At 40.1% G+C, this 25,186-nt stretch overlaps 1 protein-coding gene and 1 pseudogene across 1 annotated transcript in view; both read right to left on the reverse strand.

The window, feature by feature from the left end:
- The window catches only part of CLVS1 (clavesin 1), a 194,248-nt gene that overhangs the window by 67,196 nt on the left and 101,866 nt on the right, over nt 1-25,186 (reverse strand). The window lies entirely within an intron of this gene.
- On the reverse strand, nt 15,356-15,508 carry LOC133758998 (U2 spliceosomal RNA; annotated as a pseudogene).

Here is a 25,186-nt window from a genome sequence, read left to right on the forward strand (position 1 = left end):
CAGCCCCTTCTGAATTACAACATGGGTGCACTTATCTCCTTGAGAAAGGAGGTAGGTGGCCACTCATTGGAAATAGTTCACATTTCTTGAGAGTAAACAGCATGGAGCATATAATGGCTCCTGTGGAAGGAGCTGTGAGAGCATAGGCAGGCGTTTCAAAAAGTTTGTGGAAAATAGAATGAAAAGATAAGCTCATTGTGCTGAAAATTGTTGAAATTCATGCATAGCTTTTCTTTTCTTTAAAGATTTTTTTTAATGTATTTGAAAATCAGAGTTACACAGAGAAGTAGAGGCAGAGAGAGAAAGAGAGGTCTTCCATCTACCGGTTCACTCCCCGATTGGCTGCAACAGCCAATCTGAAGCCAGAAACCAGAAGCTTCCTCTGGGTCTCTCACATGGGTGCAGAGACCCAAGGACTTGGGCCGTCTTCTACTGCTTTCCCAGGCCATAGAAGAGAGCCGGACCAGAAGTGGAACAGCTTGGATTTGAACCGGCGCCCATATGGGATGCCGGCACTGCAGTCGGTGGCTTTACCCACTATGCCACAGTGTCGGCCCTCATAGCTTTTCATAATCTACACTTTTTGTGAACTTTCTTAAGCCCTTGAAGATGTGTAGATATGAAATATTTGTGACCTAAAACAAACTCCTTACATTTTTCCACGAAATTCTTCAAGTGTCCTTGTACAATTGCTGCCATGGGAAGTGCATGAGAGCTGATGGTCCTCTGACATCCCTGAGATCCTGCTGTTCTACTGATACTCCTGCTGCTTTGTGATCAATTACCAGTTGCCAAGGCATTTTTAATGAACAAAAGAGAAGCTATGGAATAGCTGGTGATTTAAACATGTTCAAAAAAGTTCTTCACTTTGAGGTGGCTTAGCCATCAATATTTGAAAGGCAATGGAGAATCTCCTAGTGTCCATCTTTTCTTATTATAGAGTTTATCCTATTTGACTAGACAATGTTCCAGCTGAAAGTTATGGCTACAAAATAAAGAGATCACGAGGCTGAAAAAGTGTAGTCCACAATGCTGTGAGCTCCGGGGCAGGTGCTCCTGCTTCTGGCAGGATGGGGCCACAGGAGTGATTGCTCAGGCACGGGGCCACTCAGGAGGCCAACCCTCACCCCTTCGCTCCTAGCCCCAGGAAAGTGTTAACAGGAAAAAAATGAATAACACAAAAAGTGGATCTGTTGTGAAGTGACAAAGCCTGTGAGAGCAGAAAAATGCAGAGAGAAGTGGTTTAGGGGGGAAAGATCTCAGAATATAGATGAGGCAAGAGCCAGTGAGGATAATTAAGCCAAAAGCCTTGGGCTTTCACCCAGAGCAGCTCTTCGATCTCCTGTTTTCTTGGATTGGGAAACTTCCATTAACTATTCCCATTTCCCAACCCCCAGATGGTGCTTAACTTCTGCCTCCCTCGGTGGCTTACAGTGGGGTTCAGAGAATAAGTAAAACCTTATGAATCTATAAAATATAGTAATGAATTGCCTACCTTGTAGGAGGATTTTCCCTGGCGGGGAGACCTAGGCCAGACACAGGTGCTGTGAGGATGAGTGGCACATGTGTCATCCCATGTGTTGTATCAGGCCTGGGGGCAGCTACCTGCCTGACAGGAGCAGAGAGGGTTTTTTTGCACAGGTGGGCTCATTTTAATCATGTTAACTCTTAGCACCTGATGGTATTTATCTTCCTTTCCTCTGTGGACTTCCCTTTCTTCCACAGCTTTTCTCTGTTGATTACGTGCAGGTAAGAGTGAAGGTAAGAATGGTAGGAACTGGTTCCTTTCACCCATATACGTGCCTCAGTTTCCACCTACAGCCCTGGTCAAGGACAAGGGAGTTTCTCAGCTCCTGGGAAACAGCTCAGAGATCTGGAAGATCACAATAACATTTTGGATGAATAAATATGCTTAATTCTGTCCTCACTTCATGTCACTAAAAAAAAATCCCAGACCGAGGCTGGTATTGTGGCACAGCAGGTTAAGCTGCAGCTTGTGATGCTGGTATCCCATATGGTAGCTCTGATGAGTCCTGGGTGCTGCAATTCCAATCCATCTTCCTGCTAATGCGCCTGGGAAAGCCCAAGTGCTTGGGCCCCTGCACCCATATGGGAGTTCAGGATAGAGCACCAGGCTCCTGGCTTCACCCTTGCTCAGTTCTGGCCATTGTTGCCATCTTGGGAGTGAACCAATGGATGGGAAGATATTCTCTCTCTCTCTCTCTCTCTCTCTCCCTCTTTCACACTGCCTTTCAAAGAAATAAAAAATAAATCTTCAAAAAAATCCAGTCCCAGCATTAGTAGGGGAAAAAAAAAAAGAGAAGTATGGGAAGAAGTTTCAAATGTGGCTGGAATTCCTTGTTTATTCAAAATCCCCTGCAGATCTGACTTCAGTCAAAGAGCCTTTCTTGGTTCTAATCACATAAACTCCCAAATTACGCATTTCTTTCTGAGAGCTCCCTAGCATCCTTGGCAACATTTATTATTACTATACTTCTTACTTTTCTTTGCAAGTATTAGATTATCTCTTTCTGACAAGGCTGTGAGCTATTTTGGAGCAGGAACTCAAACTCATTTATTTTTCTTCTCTCTCATTCTAATTTTCTTTCATATTATTGTTTCATCATGCTCAGTCACAGTGTTTGTTGATTGCCTAGGTCCATGGGCTAATTTATAATTAATTGTCTGAAACTTGAAATGAAGAAGATGGCCCAAGTATTTGAGTCTCTGCAACCCATGTAGAAGATCCGGATGAAGCTTCTGGCTCCTGGCTTCCGTCTGGCTCAATCCTGGTCCTTGCAGCCATCTGGAGAGTGAATCAGTAGGTGCAAGATCATGCTCTCTCTCTCTCTCTCTCTCTCTCTCTCTCTTTCTCTGGTCTCTCCCTCTGTCTCTGAAGCTCTGACTTTCAGGTAAATAAATAAATCTTTTTTAAAAAGTTGTATTTAGAAATATTGAAAACTTGCATTTGAATTATTAGTTTACATATTTACAGCCTCTATCAAATAATGGCTTTCTGCAAAAATGGGACTTTGCCTTTATCATCATTTTATCCCCAGGACCTACCATGGGGTGAGCCATGGCGCATGTTGAGTAAATGCTTGGCTAAGAGTAACAGGGAAAGATGAAGAGTGCTGGCATTCTTCTCCAAAGATCAGGGCCAATCCCAGGCTCCCATGTGCCACACAGCGGCCTGCTCTGCTATTGACGACCCCGTACTAGCTCCTGGGTGAGAGAAGTGAGGTGCTCCACCATGTGAGGCTCAGAATGAAGAGGCAAGGCTGCCCAGCAGAGGAAGTTTGCACAGGGGTCGCCACCGTTGTGAGCTGAGCAGTGCCCACACTGCAGCAGGCCTGTCTCTCACAAGAGATTCCTACAGAGAAAATGATGAGTGTATCTGAGGCCCTTACAAACCACTGCAAAAGGGGCGGGTATTTGGCACAGGACAAGACGCCATCGGGGTTGCTGGCATCTCATATCCGAGTGCCTGGGTCCCACTCCTGGCTCTGTTTCCTATTCCAGCTTCCTGCTAATATGCACCTGCAGAGAAAGCAGGTGATGGCTCAAGTACTCGTGTCCTTGCCTCTCTTTTTGAGAGACCTGGATTGAGTTTCTGGCTTCCTGGCTTCCTCCTGATCCAGCTTCTATTATTTCCTCATTTGGGGACTGAGGGAAGAGCTCTTTCTCTCTCTCTGCTTTTCAAATAAGTATAAATAAATAAATATTTTTAAAAAATGACTACAATATTGCTAGGTCTGGACTTCTGCCTCTTGGGTTTTTTTGAAATACTCTTCCTGCATGTTCAATTTCTCTCTCTCCCTCCCTTTCTCTCTCCCACCCGCTTCTGTATCACTTCCCCCAATGCCTTTTTTTGTATGTCTCTTCCCCTAGTGCCTCTTCTCCCCTCCCCCCCCCCCCCCCCATTGCTCAGAAAGGAGAGAGAAAAAGCAGAGGTTTCGTCCCCTGGCTCATTTCTTTAAGCTGTCAGGGCCTTACCTGTCACTCCGGCTTTGGGTGTGGGGTGCAGGGCGGGCCCAGGCTTCTGTGCAGCTAGCAGGCATTCAGTGCTTTGCTCAAAGCCGAGCAATAAGCTCTGGAGCCTGGTTCTTCTTTTCTTTTCTTTTTATTTCTCTTGCCCTTTCATGTCTCTTTCTCCTACACACATTCTTGGAAGCATGTTTCTATAAGGAATCTATTAAAATTAATGATTGTTTCCCAGACATTTAGGATTCGGATTCAGTGGACTGGAATGCAGGTAGCATTTGCCCTCTATCTGGGAGCTTTAAAAAGCACTGCATTTGACCATCTGACAAGTAGGGGGAAAGCACAAGAAAGGAAGAGAAAAAGGCTCTCAGTGCCTGCAAATATGAGCGTTAAGGATGAAACCTGATGGTTTAAAGAGTAGGGGCGGGTGTGTAGGGAACAAAAGAGAGAAAAGAAGGCTGCTCTGATGGAGGTCAAACGGCTTCTGACCCCATAAATCACACAATCAGCTTGGGATAATCAGCTCTATTTCCATTCACAGTGGCTAAGTTTCTGCTATGTAGAATTATTCAGAGGAACTGGATCTACTGGATGTTATGGTTTTAAACCTCAATAATTAAAACAGTGTGGTATGTCTGCATGAACAGACCCAAGTATATGAAGCATACACGGGATTTGATGAACACGGCAAGTGCAATCGGAAGAGGGAAATCTACACTTCCAGAAATGGTGCTGGAACAACAAGGCAATCTTCTAGGGAAAAATAAATGCAGCCTCACACTGTATACCAGGATAAACTGCAAATGAGTGAAAAATTTAAAAGTAAAATAAAATGAAGCCATAAAATTTTAAGAGAAAAATCCAGAAACCATACAAGATTGATAAGTACTACAGTTAAAAAAAAAAAGAAAAAGAAAAAAGGAAATCCACTTACCTAGCAAAAACAAAACAAAGCAAAAAAATTTAAAATCTTGCAAGTAATGTCAAAAGACAAATGAAAGCAAACCATGAGAAATTTTGCAATTCATGTCACAAAGCTTTTCATTCTACTATAAATGAGTAAGAAGAACAACAACATAACAAAGACATAGGAAAGGAATATGAACAGAAAATTAACAAAAAGAAAATACAAATTTACTTACATGAAAGCCTGCCTGATCTCCATCATACTTACAGAAGTTAAAAAAAAAATTCACTGTGATGGTTTTCATTTACCATGTTGTCAAAAATCCTAAAGTGTGAGCAGGCATTCTGTTGGATAAGCAGGCATTCTCAGACAGTATTGGTGGCAGTGGATGTGTAGCACACCACCACCACGCCCCCAGAGTTGCCCAAATTGCAAATGGATAAATTTAAATTTATACAAAAATGCCACTTCTCGGACCTTATTTGGTAGATATAATTGTCCATGTGCAAAGTGATGGTATATGCAAATTTACTTGTTTTTGCATGGTTTATAATAGCAAAAGATTGGAACAAGACCAAATTTCTATTTGTAGAGGATTGTATTTCACAAATTGTGGTTCCTCCATACAATGGAATACTATGCACATGTCAAAGAAAATAAGGAGGAATTTTTCTATGTGCTGATATGGATAGATTTCATTTCTATGAAACGATATGTTAAAATACTTTAAATAATAAAGCAGAGTGCACAGAAGTATATATAACATGGAAGCTTTGTGTAAAGATGGAAAATATAAAAATATATACCTTTTCTGTAACAAAAGAAACTAATAAAAGTAAAGGATGGAAATGAAGTAGAAGGATTGCTCTGAGCACTCTATTATTTTCATTTGTCTCCTATGTGAATGGACTGCCAATTCAAAATTGGTATCACTAAATACTCCCCTTTAAGGAAATCAAAACAAAATTCAAAACTGGTTTTTACAAATTACCACATTTTTCCTCTCTCTCTCTCTCTTTCTTTTTCTTTTCCCATTAGGGCTTTTAAGCCTGACATATTTCTTCCTTTGACGCAGGGAAAAAGATAAATAGTCATGTTTATGAGTGGCCTGAGGATTTGGGGTGTTCTGTCAACAACATGGAGACCACCATTTCACCATTAACCATGGGCATCTGTCTCCAAGATGCTGAATCTCCTTAATGCACTGAGTGTTTTACTCTATAGATCACTGTTGTCAACCTGTTAACAGCAGCCAAGTAGATCAACAGCTGTCACATTTCAGTCCAAGAGTGACTGCAGGGGAAAGGCAATGTGTCTCATCGAGATGAATAGCACCAGAGTTTCAGGTATTTTAATCCTGCCTCTGCTCTATAAATTGCTTTTATAGGCCAGAGCTTATTTTTCTGAGTTATAAATGGTGACTTATAAATGGTTTCATTTAGAAAAGGCTTCTATGCAAAATACAAAAGTTCCTGTGTACAATTGTGTAGGTAACAGAAATAAAAATCAAGTCTGCAACTTGGTGGAGGCACATAATACCCACTCCACTGGCCTGGTGAGTTGAATTCCAACATCAGGTGGAGCAAAAATGGGGAAGTGAGGTGATGAGAGGTGAGAAACGTTGGGAAGGAGGAAACTTCCATGGATCTCTTTCCCACTGGATCGCTTTTAACTCTTTTTCCAAAGGCCTTTGGACTTGTCTGAATATTGCTGCACTCAATCTTTGAATGTCTGTTTTCTCTGTGTCAGTTAAGATTAAACTCAAAATTTACATTTTAGGATGTGTTCTTTAGCATTTATTATTTATGTGAAAGGCAGAGAGAGACAGAAACAGAGAGAGATCCTCCAAACGCTGGTTTGTTTCCTAAATGCCTACACCAGCCAGGGCTGGTTCAGGTTTAAGCCTGGAACCAGGAGCTCCCTCCCCATTGCTCACATGAGTGGTAGGGGCCCACACACATGAGCCATCATCTGCTGCTTCCCAAGGTGCACATTGGCAGCAAGCTGGAATGAGGAGCGAGAACTTGAACCCAAGCACTCTGCTCCAAGCAACATCTTAAATACTGCACCAAATGCTCACATCTTTTAAAAAAATCCTCTTGATAGCACTAATCCCTGTCAGAAATGGTCTTGTTCATTCATTTGTTCACTTGTTTACTATGTATTGTCTCTGTTCTCTCTACTCTCCAATAAATTGTAACTCCAAAAAGCACGGACCTTGTCCATGTTTTCCCCTCACATATCCGCAGTGCCTAAATCAGTGCCTGACCTATTTTTTAAGAGATTGACACATATTTCTCATATATAAATAAATGGAAGAGTAAAGCCCATGGCTGGTGGGCTTTTAAACACAAAAGACTTGCAAACAGGAAGCAGTTAACAAGTATTCATTCAGTGAATGGATCAATTCAAGTAAGTTCTCCATTAGATACTGGCATAGCCTTTTGAGACACTTAGATTGGCTTGACTGTGATTCACTCAGTGATCACTCTTTTCTACCACACTTAAGACAATTATTGAGACCCCTGGAATTCTGATAAAAATCAGCTTTTTCTCATAATTTTAGTATTTCTTTAAGTGCCCCACTACACATGATTTAATTTAAAGTGCTTGTTTAGGGGCTGGTGCTGTGGTGTAGTAGATTAAGCATCTGTCTACAGCACTGGCATCCCATATGGGCACCAGTTCAAGTCCTGGCTGCTCCACTTCTAATCCAGCTCAGTGCTGATGGCCTGGGAAAGCAGCAGAAGATGGCCTAAGTGTTTGAGCCCCTGCACCCATGTGTTAGACCTGGAAGAAGCTCTTGGCTCCCCGCTCCAGCTTGGCCTGGCTTTGGCCTGGCCCAGCTCCGGCTGTTGTGGCCATTTGGAGAGTGAACCAGGAAATGGAAGACTTCTCTGTCTCTCCCTCTCTAACTATGCCTCTCAAGTAAATAAATGAATTGTTAAAAATAAAATAAAAATAAAATGCTTGTTTAACTATCAGAAGCTAAGTTTATTGGAAATGTAATTTCTTTGAGGATCAGTGGAACTTGTTCTATGGAATCGATTTGTCCTCTAACAACTGACTTTGAAGTCACAAATGTGGGCAGTTGGCTTTGCAGTTAAGACATCTGCATCTTACATTGGAGTGTCTGGGTTTGGTACCTGGCTCTGGCTCCTAGCTCCAACTTTCCATTAATGCAGACCCTGAGATGCTGCAGTGATGGCTCAGGCACTTGGGTTCCTACCACTATATAGGAGCTGTGATTTGAGTTCCTGGCTGCTGGTCTCGGGGTCCGCCCAGCTGCTCTCCAGCCCCTGACACTGCAGGCATCTGGGGAGTCTGCCAGTGGATGGGACCTCTGTCTGTCTGTCTGTGTCTCAACTTAAAAAGGAAAAAAATCAATTGAGTAAAATTCTTTGTCATCAGCAATGAAATATTTTACTTTATTCCATTTCCAAATGTCACTTTTATAAACATGAAAATAGATGTCTTTAATTGTATAAATGATGAAAGTTTATTGATTTGGTGGTTTAGGAAATCCTAATCACAAGACTATATTTATAACATTAATAGTCCTGTAGGTAGAGTTACATTTAAAATATTAATATATGTACTTTTTAATGGGATTCACCCCACTTTTTAAAAAGAACATTTTCTTCCTTGAGCATGACCTTTTCTTACCAGGTGAGCCATGGTTTAGAAAAAGGAATGAACATTTGCTGCATGTATTTAGACACATTTTGGACATGGCATTTGGTCTCTTCAAATGTTGGGGCCAACCAATTGTTTTATTTTTAATTTATTTATTTGAAAGGCAGAGTTACAGAGACACAGAGGCAGAGAGAGACAGAGAGATCTTCCATCCACTAGTTCACTCCCTAAGAGGCTGCAATGCCCAGAGCTGGGCAGATCGAAGCCAGGAGCCAGGATCTTCTTCAAGGTCTCCCATGTGGGTGCAGGAGCCCAGGGACTTGGGCCATCTTCTATTGTTTTCCCAGGCCACATCAGACAGCTGGATCTGAAGTGGAGCAACCGAGACTTGAACCAGTGCCCATATGGGATGCTGGCACTGCAGGTGGAAGCTTTACCCACCATGGCACAGCGCTGGCACCTAACCAACTGTTTTCTGCCAGGTACTCAGCCTTTGAGGAACCCCTCTTGTGGGATCTATATTGTAATATGCTTCCTTAGCTAGCTAAATCCCTTGGTTCTGGATCCACAATAAATATTATTCTACTACTTTTATTATTAATTATAATGAAGTTCAATATACTGCAAAATCCTTAACCCTACAGAATCTTGTCTAACAGAAAAGTTTTGATTAAGATAATTGTATATAGAAAGCATTTTATGTAAAGCTTCCTGGAATCACGTGAATTAATCAGGAACTATTGTATGTTCTCTTCCACTTCTATGATTATAGATTAAATATTTTTGTCTTGTAATTTTATTACAATGAACATATGCCTAATATCACATTTTTAGATCAAAAGGAGTTTGAAGACAACTGGTTGCTAGTCTTTGTGTAGTGAATTAGGAAAAAGAAAGATGTTCTTGGAGCACGGGGTGGGGGTAATAATGATTCATTCACTTATCCTTATTATTATTTCTTTTCTTCTCTACATTCATGGGTCTATTGTGACAGAAATTGTCTTGGAAGATGGTTTGAGTTTATGTGAGCCATTTATTGAATGGTAGCAACATCTGAGGTGGGAGAAGTAATGGAAATTGAAAAGAATTCACTTCCTCTACCTCAGACACAACAGAGACATTCATTATAATTTGAACTATTTATCTTTTAATCAGGACAGTCAGGAGTTTTAATTCTGTAGAGTATGTGCCTGATAAAATGGACTCCCACATGTTGTAGACGGAAGGGTAAATTATGTATGTGGATTATATCTGCATGGCCATTTGTTAATATTATTAAGAACCTTAAAATATTTATAGATGTGATCAAAGAATTTCAAAATACTCAAATGGATTTGTCTATAATAGCAATTCTTGATTTGTGGCCCACCAACTCTTAAAGGGCTTTAAGATATTTTTAGGGAAACTACATATTAAAGACTAATTTCATAGTAATGTTAAGATATTGTTTGCTTTTTAAGATACTGTGTTACCCCAAAGGGGCAGCATGAATCAAGGTAGTGGCAGCAATGATACTAGGACCCACGGTCTTCCACTCTGCCATGCCCCAGTTCCTAAGAGTGTCATTGATGAAACAGAAAAAATTAGTGACTTTATTAAATCTCAATGTTAAACTACACGTCTATACTGTGTGAGGACGCAAGAGGCAGACTTGCAGCACCTCTCTAGCACACTGCAGTAAGATGTCTTGAGAAATGCCCCTGAGCAACTGAATGAGTTGGGAGCTGAACCAGCTGCTTCTCACGTAGAACACGATTGCAATGGGAAGGGATGACTGAAAGGCAAACTATGGACACTCAGACTTAAGTTTTGGTAGATATTGTCTCCAAATGAGCAAGTGACTCTGTCACTTCAAGGAAAACAGGTAATAGTGTTTGTTCTCACATTAGCAAATGAATAACTGACACTGTAAATCAGAGGAGTCAATACTGAAAGCAAGACTAGTAACTAACACAGAAATATTTTAAGATGCATTAGTACATATATTCACTACCCCCAGAGAGTCCTTGGTACCATTCAAAATACCAATCAGTGTGCAGTTGGAGACTCAAACAGCAACTGTTTCACCTTATCCTGTGTTGATCAGAGGCTGGGTTTTGTCTTAGTAGCCAATCCTCACTCAGTGCTAATGTGTTGGCAGAAGCCATGGTTGTCTATCTCAATCTTTGCCTGGACTAGAGATTGAGCTTGTCATTGAATCTCCTACCAGTAAAGTTGGAGATCACCTTTGCGGCTCTGAAGAAATGAATACAAAATGCCAAAGTCCTTGCCTAAGAGACAGAGAGCAGGTTAGTCCCTTTATCCTTATAAGGAATGCAACTAGCTTAAGCAAATGCTTTTGCTGCAGATCCATCAGTCTTCCCTCTTCCTGATCCTTACTTCAAGTTTCCAGTTTCCTGCATAGCAGTCCGAAGGATTTTGAGCTCTCTGCCACTTAGTAGTTACTGTTTCTTAAAGCTATTTGCAATAAACTTTCTAGCATGTAAGCTCTTATGAGGTGAGCTCATTGTAAAAGATCCTTCACCATTCAAGACAGACAAGCATTTGTCTTTTAAATAAAAACTCCCATAGGCATCAAAATGAAAATATAATAAAGTGGATATGTCAAATGTAATTTACTCTTTGAGCTAACATTTATTCATCTTCCACTAATAAATAATTGTGGTGAATTAAAAAAAATCAAAATATAGAGACTTTGCTGGGCCGATCTGAAGCCAGGAGCCGGGTGCTTCCTCCTGGTCTCCCATGAGGGTGCAGGGCCCAAGCACTTGGGCCATCCTCCACTGCACTCCTGGGCCACAGCAGAGAGCTGGACAGGAAGAGGAGCAACCGGGACAGAATCTGGCGCCCCGATCAGGACTAGAACCAGGGGTGCCAGTGCCGCAGGCGGAGGATTAGCCTAGTGAGCCGCGGCGCATGCCAGGGCAGTCTATCTGTAATCTAACAGAGGAATTATATCTAGAACATTAATGTGTCTCTTACAGCTCAATAATAAAAAACTACCTAACTAAAAATTACTTTGCTTGGCCGGCGCCATGGCTCAACAGGCTAATCCTCCGCCTAGCGGTGCCGGCACACGGGGTTCTAGTCCCGGTCGGGGCACCGGATTCTGTCCCAGTTGCCCCTCTTCCAGGCCAGCTCTCTGCTATGGCCCGGGAGTGCAGTGGAGGATGGCCCAAGTGCTTGGGCCCTGCACCCCATGGGAAACCAGGAGAAGCACCTGGCTCCTGCCTTCGGATCAGCGCGGTGCGCCGGCTGTGGCGGCCATTGGAGGGTGAACCAACGGCAAAGGAAGACCTTTCTGTCTCTCTCTCTCACTGTCTACTCTGCCTGTCAAAAATTAAAAAAAAATATAAAAATAATTTTAAAATTATTAAAAAATTATAAAAATTATAAAAAATTACTTTGCCTTATACACAGGTTTAAATGAGTCACAAAGTCTTACCTTGAAATCAACTCCTAAGATTTACAGTTTCTGGTTGTGTCACTAACTTTGTATGTCAAGCAAATTAATTTGCTTCTTGATTTATAATTTATATAAGAATGTTATTAAGCAATTATTCTCAAAAATTATTCCCTGGGCCAGAAACTTCAGCATAATCTGTAAATATGATAGATATGCAGATTCTCAGACTCCATCCCAGGGTGGGACCAACAGTCTTTTTTGAGTTTTAAGTTTATTTATTTATTTATTTATTTATAATCTAGAAACCTTTTATTTAAGGTATATAAACTTCATGGATTTCATATATACAAATTTAGGAACATAGTGAGTTTTCCTACCCCACTTTCCCTCCCCCCTGTACTCCCACCCTTCCTCCAGGACAGACCACATAATAGGCCATAAAATAAACCACAGAAAATTCAAAAAAGTCAAAATCATACCATGCATCTTCTCTGACCACAATGGAATGAAGCTGGAATTCAACAACTCGGGAATCTCTAGAAATATGTGAAGACATGGAGACTAAACAACGTGCTCTGAATGAACACTGGGCCACAGAAGAAATCAAAAGAGAAATCAAGAAATTTCTAGAATTGAATGAAGCCAGAAATTCAATATATCAAAATTATGGGATACAGAAAAAACAGTGTGAAGCGGGAAGTTTACAATTGATGCTGACATCAATAAATTGGAAAGTCAGCAGATAAATAAGCTATCAATATATCTCAAGGATGTAGAAAAACAACAACAATACAAACCCAAAATTAGTGAGAAAAAAAGAAATAATTAAAATTAGAGAAAAAATAAACACAGTTGAAACAAACAAACAAACAAAAAACACAAAAGATCAGTGAAACAAAGCACTGGGTTTTTTAAAAAATAAACAAAATTGATATACTATTGGCCCAACTAACTCTTCACACCCCACCCCCCAAAGGTTGAAGACCTAAAGTAATCATATACAACAAAAGCAAAGCAGAAGCTATCATAATACCAGATTTCAAGACATACTACAGGGCAGATATCATCAAAACAGCCTGGTACTGGCAAACAAACAAGCAAAAAGATGGGTAGACAAATGGAACAAAATAGAAACTTTAGAAATTAACCACGTACCTACAACAAACTTACATTTGACAATGGAGATAAAATCGATCCCTGGAGCAAAGAAATTTCTTCAACAAATGATGCTGGGAAAACTGGATCTCTACATGCAGTATAAAGCAAAACCCATACCTTACACCTTATATAACAATCAATTCAACATGTTCAAAGACCTAAATCTTTCCCTGCAAGACATTGGCATAGACAAAGAGTTCTTGGAAAAGACCCCAGAAGCACAATCAAAGCCATAATTGATAAATGGGTTTACATCAAATTGAGAAGTTTCTTCACTGCAAAAGAAACACTGGGCAAAGAGGCAACTGACAGAACGGGAGAAAATATTTGCAAACTATGCAACTGAGGCCGGCGCCATGGCTTAACATGCTAATCCTCTGCCTTGCGCTACCCGGTTGGGGCGCCGGATTCTATCCCCGTTGCCCCTCTTCCAGGCCAGCTCTCTGCTATGGCCCGGGAGTGCAGTGGAGGATGGCCCAAGTGCTTGGGCCCTGCACCCCATGGGAAACCAGGAGAAGCACCTGGCTCCTGCCTTCGGATCAGTGCGGTGCACCGGCTGTGGCGGCCATTGGAGGGTGAACCAACGGCAAAAAGGAAGACCTTTCTCTGTGTCTCTCTCTCACTATCCACTCTGCCTGTCAAAAAAAAAAAAAAAACAAAAAAAAAAAACAAAAACTATGCAACTGATAAAGGAGTAATATCCAGAATCTATAAAGAACTCAAGAAATTCAACAACAACAAAAGAAACAAAACAGTTAAGAAATGAGCAAAGGACTTGAACAGGCATATTTCAAAAGAGGAAATTTAAGTGTCCAAAAGACATGAGAAAAAAATGCTCAGAATCACTAGCCATCAGCGAAATGTAAATCAAAGTCTCTCTTATAGATCCTAAAGCATGCTAAAGTTTGAGCCAAACCATATGTGATCCTCAAGTCTCTTTTTGATCTACAATTGAGTGATCTAGAAGTTTAGGGGAAGAAAAATGCACCAAGAGTTAGAATACCTAGAGAATATCTTCTGCAGAACTGAAGTTTGACCTAGTGATATTTCATCGTATTTATGTGGGATGGATAAAACTTTTTAAGATAAAAGTAGGGGGAGATATCAATAGGCTGCAGCACCAGAAGGAATGCAGAGATGGGGATTTTACAATTTATTTGTAATCAGAGAGAAAATTTGGCAAGTGGAGCAGAAAAAGTGGGCAGTGTTGGGCAGCACTGATAAATAAATTTAGATAAGTATATAGTAAGACAACTCATGGCAGTTCTGAAATTTTGTATATTAGGCTTATGCTTAGAGTCAATTGTTTTCCCTATTTATGTACTATATTTGGGGTTAATATAATTATAATATGTAGTGAACTTAAGAAAATTATTGTACGTAAGACCTTTTTTTTTTTGTGAACTTAAGGAAATGCAGTATTATAGAATGAAATTTCAAGAACAATAAAGAAATAGAACTTTGTAGCAAAGCCCCAATGGTAACAAGTTCTGCCCCAAGAAAAACATTTCAGAATGTTATCATCATGTCTTAGATCTACCAAGAAGTCCTTCTGTTCATAGCCTCCCAGTCAGTTCTTCTCTTACATAGATTCTCCTTCAGAAATGATTTCCCTCTTCCAAAGTATTGGAATACACTTTAGCACTACCCTATACTCTTGTTTTTCCATGAATGTCTTAATTAAAACCTCATTCAGTTAGTGGAAAAAATTATTTGTAATTTCTTCCAATCCTTAATGAGTCCAGAGATTAGGGTTTTAGGCATTACTCCTCTCAATTAATTTTAGTTGAGCTGGCATTAGCTTAATCTTTTTGTTTTTTCACATTCTTAATACTCTTCACTAATATATTTAAATAACTAAAATCCAGTTTATTATTTAAGCAGGAAAAATATACTCTAAAATTCATGAGCAGTGAAAAATATTTTCCACACTCATCAGCACAGCTTTTGATCCCTACAACAACTATCTTTTATCTGGCTGACCAATCTGTTTTCCTTTTCTCCAGAGTCTCTCCAAAGAAACAAAAATGTATTTTCATCCAGTTCAGCTGGACCCATCACCTATGCCTACTAGCAACTCTGGCTTGTGGGGCAGAATGGTTGTGGAATTGACATGAATCTCAACCCCTATCCTTTGCCAATTCACACTACTTTTACTTAACAAACACTGGCTCATATTTCTTAGAGAAATTCATTGAATAACTCCAGCTTTGGTATCACAGTCCTTTCTAAGAGTTCCATTGTATTGATTTCCAAAGTGCATTTCAGGATGTACTACCAGTAACCAATATTACATAAATACCTAGAGAAGAAACACTTAGATTCTTCACTCACACCTTTACAAATTTAGGTATCAGATAAATTTAAATGTTAAATTTTTACTATACTTGATCTTAGCCAAAAGGCCGAGAAGCGATAAATGTTAAATTTTTAAAACTCTGAGTATAGAAGGTAGTACTAATGGATTTTAGATAATATTTGGGATAAATAAAAAACTTCCAAATTTTAGCAAAAGCAGTTTAATAAACTTGATCATACAAACTTTTTAAAATTCTTTAAACAAGAACAACAAAAATAAACATTATTCACTGCATATGCAAGTTGTGAAAAAATATTTGTGATATGAGATAAAGGTTCAATTACCTTCAATAACAAAAAAGTTTTATAAACTACTAATAAAACAAGCTTTTAAAATTCCAACTAAAGTTGGTCAAAGTAGATTAGCAGCATACTCAGAAAAGAGAATTCAAATGTTTAATACATACATGGCGAATTGTCCCACATCACCAGTAAGCAAAGTAATGAAACAATTGAAACAAAAAGATGCTGTGTGGTGGCAGCTTACAAACAAGAAAGCCTTATTTTCAACATCCAATGTTGGGTTCTGTTTAGGAAGCAGACCCTCTCATATATGGTTGATTAATATAAAAATCCTTCTGTAGGTCTCTTCATGCGATAGTACACTTTAGAAGTTTATCCTGAGAAGGTAGTTCATGTTGCCAAACTTTAGCTAAGAAGATATTAATGTCACCACTGTGTACAATACTGAAGAAAACTGGAAACAACCTAAACATTCAACAAATGGGCATTTGTTACTATCATATAACTAAACACTGGAGTACTATGAAGTCATTATAAATGATGCTGTGGTAAAATATTAAAGAGCTGGAAAGTGGCTCACTGAGTATTGAGGTTAAAAGAGAACATGCCCAGGTTTAAAATGTTTGCTTCCAAGTAGGGCAGTGTGTAATTTGAACTACCTTATTTTTATTTGTCAGTATTATCAGTATTTTTAAAAAATCTTTTGATAGCAATCATGCGTAATGAGTACCCAAGAGAGGACTTTCTGGAGTTGAAATTGAGTTTAAATAATGATCCAGATTTCACTAGTTAAAAAGGCACTAGTTAAAAAGGTCATGTTCTTGAATTTCAGGGAATTGGAAAGGAAAACTGAAAAGTACTCTCTTAGTAAAGTGGAAAGCATTTTCAACGTAAAGTAATTATTTTCATCATCCTTTTAAAAACAATCTATTTGAAAAGCAGAGCATGGTGATGGATGGGGGAGAGTGAGAGAGAGATCTTTCATCCTCTGGTTCACTCTTAAATGGCCACAATAGCTGAGCCATGCTGAAGTGAGAGGCCAGGTCTCCCACTTGGGTGGCAGGGTTCTATGCACTTGGACCATCATCTGATGCCTTCCCTGGCACATCAATAGGAATCAGAGACTGAAGCATAGCAGCCAGGACTCAAATAGCAAGTGCAGCTTAACCCATTGCATCACACCAGCCTTATTTGCACAAATTTTTAAAAAGATTTATTTATTTGAAAGTCAGAGTTATAGAGATAGAGGGAGAGATACCTTCCATCTACTGGTTCACTCCTCAGATGACCGCAACAGCTAAGGCTGAGTGAGGCCAAAGCCAGGAGCACCTGGGTCTCTCATGTGGGTGAAAGGAGCCTGAACACTTGGGCCATCTTCAGGCCATTAGCAAGGAGCTGGATCAGAAGTGGAGTTGCCAAGACATGAACTGGCAACCATATGGAATATCAGCATTGCAGGCAGCAGCTTTACCATTATGTCACAATGCTGGCACCTATTTTCACTACCCTAAAATATCAGATAACTAAACATTGCTGGAGTCCCTAAGAAATACTGGTGATTAAGGATTTGTCTCTCAGGATGTAAAAAGTTTTATATTGTATTATAACTATTGCAAATAGAAATCTCCAATATTTTATGCATTTCCATGATGTCATCAATCGTGGCTCGTCAAACATCCTAGGACTCTGACGGGTATCTCAGGATCATGGCTGTGTACTTCACATCGAACTCTGTGATGATACATGGATGCTCTCAGGAATGCTGTGGAACGTTCACTTCTATTCTGAATGGCTTTGGTCATGGACTTTCTAGTTTCAGTAGTAATGTTTTATGTGATTTGGGACTAGCATGTATTTTACATGTCAATAAAAAGTTCATTCTCTTCATTATTGTTATATCATGAACACTAGGCTAATCTCCCAAACAGCTTAGTAAGGAATACCTGGGCTGGTGGTCAGTGTGGGACAAGGATACCTTCACCGTCCACAGTGAAAGCCAAACCTCGTAAATAAATCTCATCATTCTTTCTGCTGAGCATGGAGCTTGCTTCAGAATCCTTCTCAACTCTGCATTCCCATGGTTTAGATTTGATGTGTGAGGAAAAGTTTGTTTTCCACTTTTAACCTAGGCAGCAAGACTATTTCTATAAAGGTAAAATTACAGAATTGCAATATTTTGGGATGAGAGAGGTTATAAAGAATGATCTAGTCCAATGTTGCCAAGTGTGGTCCCTGGACCATCAACATCACCTGGGCCTTGGAAATGCAAATTCTCACCCCACCCACCCCAAATTACTAAGTCAGATGCTCCAAAGTTGGGACCTTGTCATAAGAGAAACAGCTCTAGTTCAGCCCTGTCAGTATTTGCTGACTTTAGGTCTAAATGTCTTAAGCAATTTTCTCAAAACTATTCATGTAATTAGTTGATATTCAAAACAGAACCCAACTTCTGAATTCCTAGGTGCTATATTGGACAACAGGTAGAGTTGTAAGAAAAATATACATCGAATTTTCTTTACAGTGTTAAATATTTTAATAGAGACAGAGAGAAATATCTTCCATCTGCTGTTTCACTCCCTAAAAGCCCACAGTGGCCACAGCTGGACAGAGCTAGGGCTGAAGCCAGGAGCCTGAAAAGCCATCATCATCTCCCATGCATGTGGCAAGAATCCAACCACTTGAGCCATTACTACTAGTTCCCAGGGTCTGTAGTAGCAGGAAGTTGGAGCTGGGAGCCAAAGCCAGGTATTGAACCAGGCACTTTAATGTAGGACATGTGCATCTTAACTGGTGTCTTAACCATTAGACTAAATGCTCATTTCTTCCCTCTAATTTTCTGCCTTAAGTTTCTAGGTGGAAATTTTTGGCATTTCTCTGCATCCCTTGGAGGCCACCCCTCCATAGTCTTTGTGCTTTAAGTGTAGCATCATGTGTAGGCTCATGGTATCTTCTGGATGGAGGGTCATTCCTAAGCCCCCCACTCTTTTAAAGAATGCAGACTCCCCTCATTCTTGCAAAGTTCCAGCCGCATCTGGAACTGCCTAGTTTTCATTGTCACCTTGGGGAAAAATTTAGTCTGAAAATGAAGTTAGTACGGAAAAAAGAGTGACTGGAAGATGAATAGTGAATGATTATGAAATGAAGTGAAGTGGCATGGCTATTTAGGGGTTTTGTTCTGTATATACTATGTAATATAGACTATTATAGGTTTCTAGTCCTGTCCGTGTCCCATAGGACCTTGCATCAGAGTGCAGCAGTATTTTGCGTTTTTTAAGACTTCCCTGTTGGAAAGAAACCCTGGAAAACTTTCCTTTGCACAGCTCACACTCTCCAGTGATTAAACCTTAGGTCTGAAAATACTGCACTCTGGGATTCAGAGTTCTTTGGTTTCAAGGGATATAAAACCAACCCAAACGAAGCTCAAGCAAAATAAAAAAGTGGCAGGCAATGGGGTGAGAATATTCACACAAAAACAATTCAGAGCATCTTTCTTCCAGGTTCAGTTGGACGTGAGTTAAGGTTGAAATAATCTCATGTCAGTCCCTGCTTTTCACTCCTTAGATTTCCCCTGCCAGAATGATCTTTCCTCTCTTGTGATTTCAAATACTCCCAAATCTATGTGTCTAATCTAGGCTTCTTCCCTTGGCTTAAACTTCGTGTAAATAATTAAGATATATGGAGTGAGTGTTTAGCAGGGCCATTGAGATGCTGCTTGAGATACCAGCATCTCTTATCTGAGTTCCTGGCTCTGCTTCCAAGTCCAGCTTCCTGATAATTGTCTCTTGCACCTACCTATTCCTGTCTACCCAATCTCATTGACTGGCATCGCCATTCACCTTTCACTTCAACTTCATGCCCAGTTGTATTTTTTTTTTTTTGACATCTCCTTCACTATTTACCATTGACTCCATCACCACTGTTTTATCTTGCCTCCTATTTCTTTATCAAATGCCTGCTGTCACTCCTGGTTTAGATTTTTATCTTTTCTTACTTGATTAATTTCAGTTGATTTTTGGCTGGTTCCCCTACCTTTGAACTCTTTCTGCTCACAGTCACCAAGTAACTCCCTTGGGAGATATGAATCTGTGCTACTGTCTAGTTTTAATGTTTTCAGTGATTCCTTGTGTTTGCAAAGAAATAACAGACACAAAAATTCACTCAACATGGATTAAAGATCTAAATCTATGACCCGACACCATCAAATTATTAGAGAACATTGGAGGAACCCTGCAAGATATAGGCATAGGCAAGGATTTCTTGGAAAAGACCCCAGAGGCACAGGCAGTCAAAGCCAAATTAACAATTGGGATTACATCAAATTGAGAAGTTTCTGTATGGCAAAAGAAACAGTCAGGAAAGTGAAGAGGCAACCGACAGAATGAGAAAAAATATTTGCAAAATATGCAACTGATAAAGGATTAGTAAACAGAATCTACAAAGAGATCAAGAAACTCCACAACAACAAAAGAAACAACCCATTTAAGAGATGGCCAAGGACCTAAATAGACATTTTTCAAAAAAGGAAATCCAAATGGCCAACAGATACATTAAAAAAAAAATTTCAGGATCACTAACCATCAGGGAAATGCAAATCAAAGCAACAATAGGTTTCACCTCACCCCAGTTAGAATGGCTTACATACAGAAATCAACTAACAACAGATGCTGATGAGGATGTGGGAAAAAAGGGACACTAACCCACTGTTGGTGTGAATGCAAACTGGTAAAGCCACTATGGAAGACACTTTGGAGATTCCTCAGAAACCTGAATATAGCCCTACCACATGACCCAGCCATCCCACTCCTTGGAATTTACCCAAAGGAAATTAAATTGGCAAATAAAAGAGATGTCTGCACCTCAATGTTTATTTCAGCTCAAGTCACAAGAGCTAAGACATGGAATCAACCTAAATGCCCATCAGCAGTAGACTGGATCAAGAAATTATGGGATATGTACTCTATAGAATACTATACAGCAGTAGAAAAAAAAATGAAATCTGGTCATTTGCAACAAAATGGAGGAATCTGGGAAACATTATGCTGAGTGAAATAAGCCAGTCCCAAAGGGACAATTATCATATGTTCTCCCTGATCTGTGACAAATAACTGAGCACCTAAAAGGAAACCTGTAGAAGTGAAATGGACATTATGAGAAACAATGACTTGATTAGCCCTTGTCCTGACTGTCAAGGAACAACTTACTATTTTATTCATTTTAGTATTTTTTTGTTCTACTTAATACCATTGATTGAACTCTTTAATTTTATTTATTTATTTATTTATTTATTTATTTATTTATTTATGACAGGCAGAGTGGACAGTGAGAGAGACAGAGAGAAAGGTCTTCCTTTTCCATTGGTTCACCCTCCAATGGCCACTTCGGCTGTCGCACCACACTGATCTGAAGCCAGGAGCCAGGTGCTTCTCCTGGTCTCCCATGCGGGTGCAGGGCCCAAGGACTTGGGCCATCCTCCACTGCACTCCTGGGCCACAGCAGAGAGCTGGCCTGGAAGAGGGGCAACCGGGACAGAATCTGGCGCCCCGACTGGAACTAGAACCAGGTGTGCTGGCACCGCAGGTGGAGGATTAGCTTATTGAGCCACGGTGCCTGCTGAACTCTTTAATTAACACACAATTATTCTTAGGTGCTTAAAATTAACTGAAAAGTTATCCCTGTTAAATATAAGAGTGGGAATAAGAGAGGGAGGAGATTTACAGTTAAGCATATGCTCACTCGGACTTACCCCTAATGGTGGAGCTAGAAACGTGCCAAGGGATTCCTTTTTTTTTTAAAAAAGAAGTTTTTTTTTCTTTTTTTTTTTTGTTTAGTAAATATAAATTTCCAAAGTACAGTTTATGGATTACAATGGCTTCCTCCCCCATAATTTCCCTCCCACTCGCACCCCTCCCATCTCCCACTCCCTCTCCCATTCCATTCACATCAAGATTCATTTTCAATTATCTTTATATACAGAAGATCGATTTAGTATATGCTAAGTAAAGATTTCATCAGTTTGCACCCTCACAGAAATACAAAGTGTAAAATACTGTTTCAGTACTAGTTATAGCATTACTTCACATTGGACAATACATTAAGGACAGATCCCACATGAGAAATAAGCACACAATGACTCCTGTTGTTGACTTAACAATTTGACACTCTTGTTTATGGTGTCAGTAATCTCCCTAGGCTCTAGTCATGAGTTGCCTAGGCTATGGAAGCCTTTTGAGTTCACTGACTTCAATCTTATTCTGACAGGGTCATAGTCAAAGTGGAAGTTCTCTCCTCCCTTCAGAGAAAGGTACCTCCTTCTTTGATGCCCCGTTCTTTCCACTGGGATCTCACTCGCAGAGATCTTTCATTTAGGTTTTCTTTTTTCTTTTTTTTTTTTTTTTTACCAGAGTGTCTTGGCTTTCCATGCCTACAATACTCTCATGGGCTCTTCAGCCAGATCCGAATGCCTTAAGGGCTGATTCTGAGGCCAGAGTATTATTTAGGACATCTGCCATTCTATGAGTCTGCTGTGTATTTCGCTTCCCATGATGGATCGTTCTCTCCCTTTTTGCTTCTATCAGTTAGTATTGGCAGACACTAGTCTTGTTTGTGTGATCCCTTTGATTCTTAGACCTATCAGAGTGACCAATTGACTGAAACAGATCACTTGGACTAGTGAGATGGCATTGGTACATGCCACTTTGATGGGATTGTATTGGAACGTGCCAAAGGATTCCTAATCAATCCCATCAAGGTAGCATGTACCAATGCCATCTTACTAGTCAAAGTGATCAGGTTCCATTCATAATTGATCATAAAGATAGGATTAAGTGTCAAAGGGATCACATAAACAAGACTAGTGTCTGCTAATAATGACTGACAGAATTCAAAAGGAGAGAACGATCCAACATGGGAAGCGGGATACACAGCAGACTCATAGAATGGCAGATGTCCTAAATAGCATTCTGGCCTCAGAATCAGCCGTTATGGCATTCAGATCCAGCTAAAAAGCCCATGAGAATATTTCAGGCATGGAACGCCAAGACACTATAGCAAAAAAAAAAAAAAAAATGACCTAAATGAAAGGTCTCTGTGAATGAGATCCCAGTGGAAAAAACGAGCAGCAAAGAAGGAAGTACCTTTCTCTGAAGGGAGGCGAGAACTGCCACTTTGACTATGGCCTTGTCTAAATAAGATTGGAGTTGGCGAACTCAAGAGGCTTCCATAGCCTTGGCAACTCATGACAAGAGCCTTGGGTGATTACTGACACCATAAACAAGAGTGTCAATTGTTAAATCAACAATGGGAGTCACTGTGCATTTCCTCCCCATGTAGGATCTCTGTCCTTAATGTGTTGTTCTATGTGAATTAATGGTAAAACTTGTACTCAAACAGTACTTTACACTGCCATTTCTGTGTTGGTGCAAACTGTTGAAATATTTGCTTAGTATAAACTAAGTTGATCTTCAGTATATAAAGATAATTAAAAATGAAAAAAAAACATGGCACAAGTGCACAAGGTCCTCTTCTGGTGCTTGTGCACTCTGGGAATATTAATTCTGCTTCTCTCCCTTATTGCTCTATGCCTTGCCTATGCATATTTTCCTATCTGCTAGGATTCAGTTGAGATTTGGCCTCTTTACTCTTTGTGGCTTGCTTGTCCTGGAGTCACCTAACTCCTCTCATGACTAGATTGGACTCATCCTTGGTGATTTTACTAAGTGTATCTCTTCCTTTCTAAAAAAGAATTTTCATCACCTTTGTAGGGATGCCTCTGCTTTGAACCATGACCTTCTTGAAGGTAGGAACTTCTCCTGTTTCCCTTTGTGCCTGCTTGGAAGTCAAGGCTTAGTGATGGTTCCTTGAGAGTGAATTAGAGGATTGGCTATGTTGATAATGCACAGGAGTCCAGAGCCACCATCCAGCAAAAAACTATGCCAGAGATAGACCTACTTAATAGAAACTATTTTAAATGGGCCATACTGTATGCCATCAGGATCACCAGAGTGTGATTAGCTCTTATTATCTTCCTGAGTTTAATAGATACTTAACCAGTTAGAGCATTCAAGGAGGTATTTTATTCCTCTAAAATTTCCATAATAGTACATCACACTATTTCAAATTCACAATTACAGCTCTGTGGCCTGAGAAGGTAAAACAGCTTGCCTGGAGTGAAAGTATTCTTTAAGTATACCCAAAGTGTTTAGAAAACACAAATTAAGAAACCTCTTGACAAAATACTAATGTCCTTTTCTTTCAATCTGTTCTTATCAAGTATTCTTTAGTTCTTGAAAACTGTAAGGATCAATAGAAGATGCTGTATACTTAGCTCCTCAAAAGAGTCCTACAAGATGAAAAAGGCGAGTGTCAGCCCCATTTGTCATCTGGTTGCCAATGCATGGCGAGTGAACTCATCTTTAAACTGTTTGGTAATAATTAAAGGATCACACCACAGAACAGAAAGAAAGGAACTCTAGTGCCACTGCATGGGCAGATGACACAAATCTAGGCCTGCATCAGCAAAACCAGGTCAAGAGCACTTGACCATTATTTTATGTCAGATTAATACACCATGAGTCAATATGTCTGTATGTCTGTGATTTGGACTGCAAAGCTGGGGTAAATCTGCTACTAACTTGAAATGCAAGTGCCCAACCTCTCTTTCCACACTTCTGATCATAGCATGTTACATTCATTTACACCTATGGGCGGTCACATTGCCCACTGATATGACCAACTCTTCATCTGTTTCAATCTTTCGAGTGGATATGGTACTTTGAATTCCCCAAAAGCAAGCAAACATAAGCATATGCTTTGGAAAAGTGGGAATAAAACTAAGATGTGGGCAGGAAGCTGGAGAGAAAACTACAACAGAGATCTGCTGGGCATTTTGCCTAGCAGTTAAGACATCTGCATCCCATATCAGTGTGCCTAGGTTCAAAATCTGGCTCTGGCTTCTGGCTCTAGCTGCCTGCTAAGGCAGAACCTGAAAGACAATGGTGATGGCTCAAGTAACTGGATGCCTGTCACCCATGTGGGAGACCTATTTTTTGTTCCCAGCTCCAACTTCGGCCTGGTTCAATCTTGGTCATTGGGAGCATTTTAAGAGTAAAACAGCAGATGACTATCAATCTGTATTTCTGACTCTCAAATTTGAGAGTGAAAGTGAGAGAGAGATGGAGGGAGAGAGAGGGAGAGAGAGAAAGAGAGAGAGAGTTTAATGATATGCAATTGGACAAGTCCCTGGACATTGCCCAACTCCCCTCCCGTCTGGGTTAAGAGTTGGTAAATCATGATTAAATTTTTTTAAAAATTTATTTATTTATTTGAAAGGTAGAGTTACAGAGAGGCAGAGGCAGAGAGAGGTGGAGGTCTTCCATCCACTGGTTTGCTCCACAAATGGCCAAGATGGCAGGAGTTGTGTTAATCTGAAGCCAGGGGCCAGGGGCTTCTTCTAGGTCTCCCATGTGGGTGCAGGGGCTCAAGCAGTTGAGCTATAT

This window comes from Lepus europaeus, chromosome 4 (assembly GCF_033115175.1).
Source record: "Lepus europaeus isolate LE1 chromosome 4, mLepTim1.pri, whole genome shotgun sequence".
Taxonomy (NCBI): Eukaryota; Metazoa; Chordata; class Mammalia; order Lagomorpha; family Leporidae; genus Lepus; species Lepus europaeus.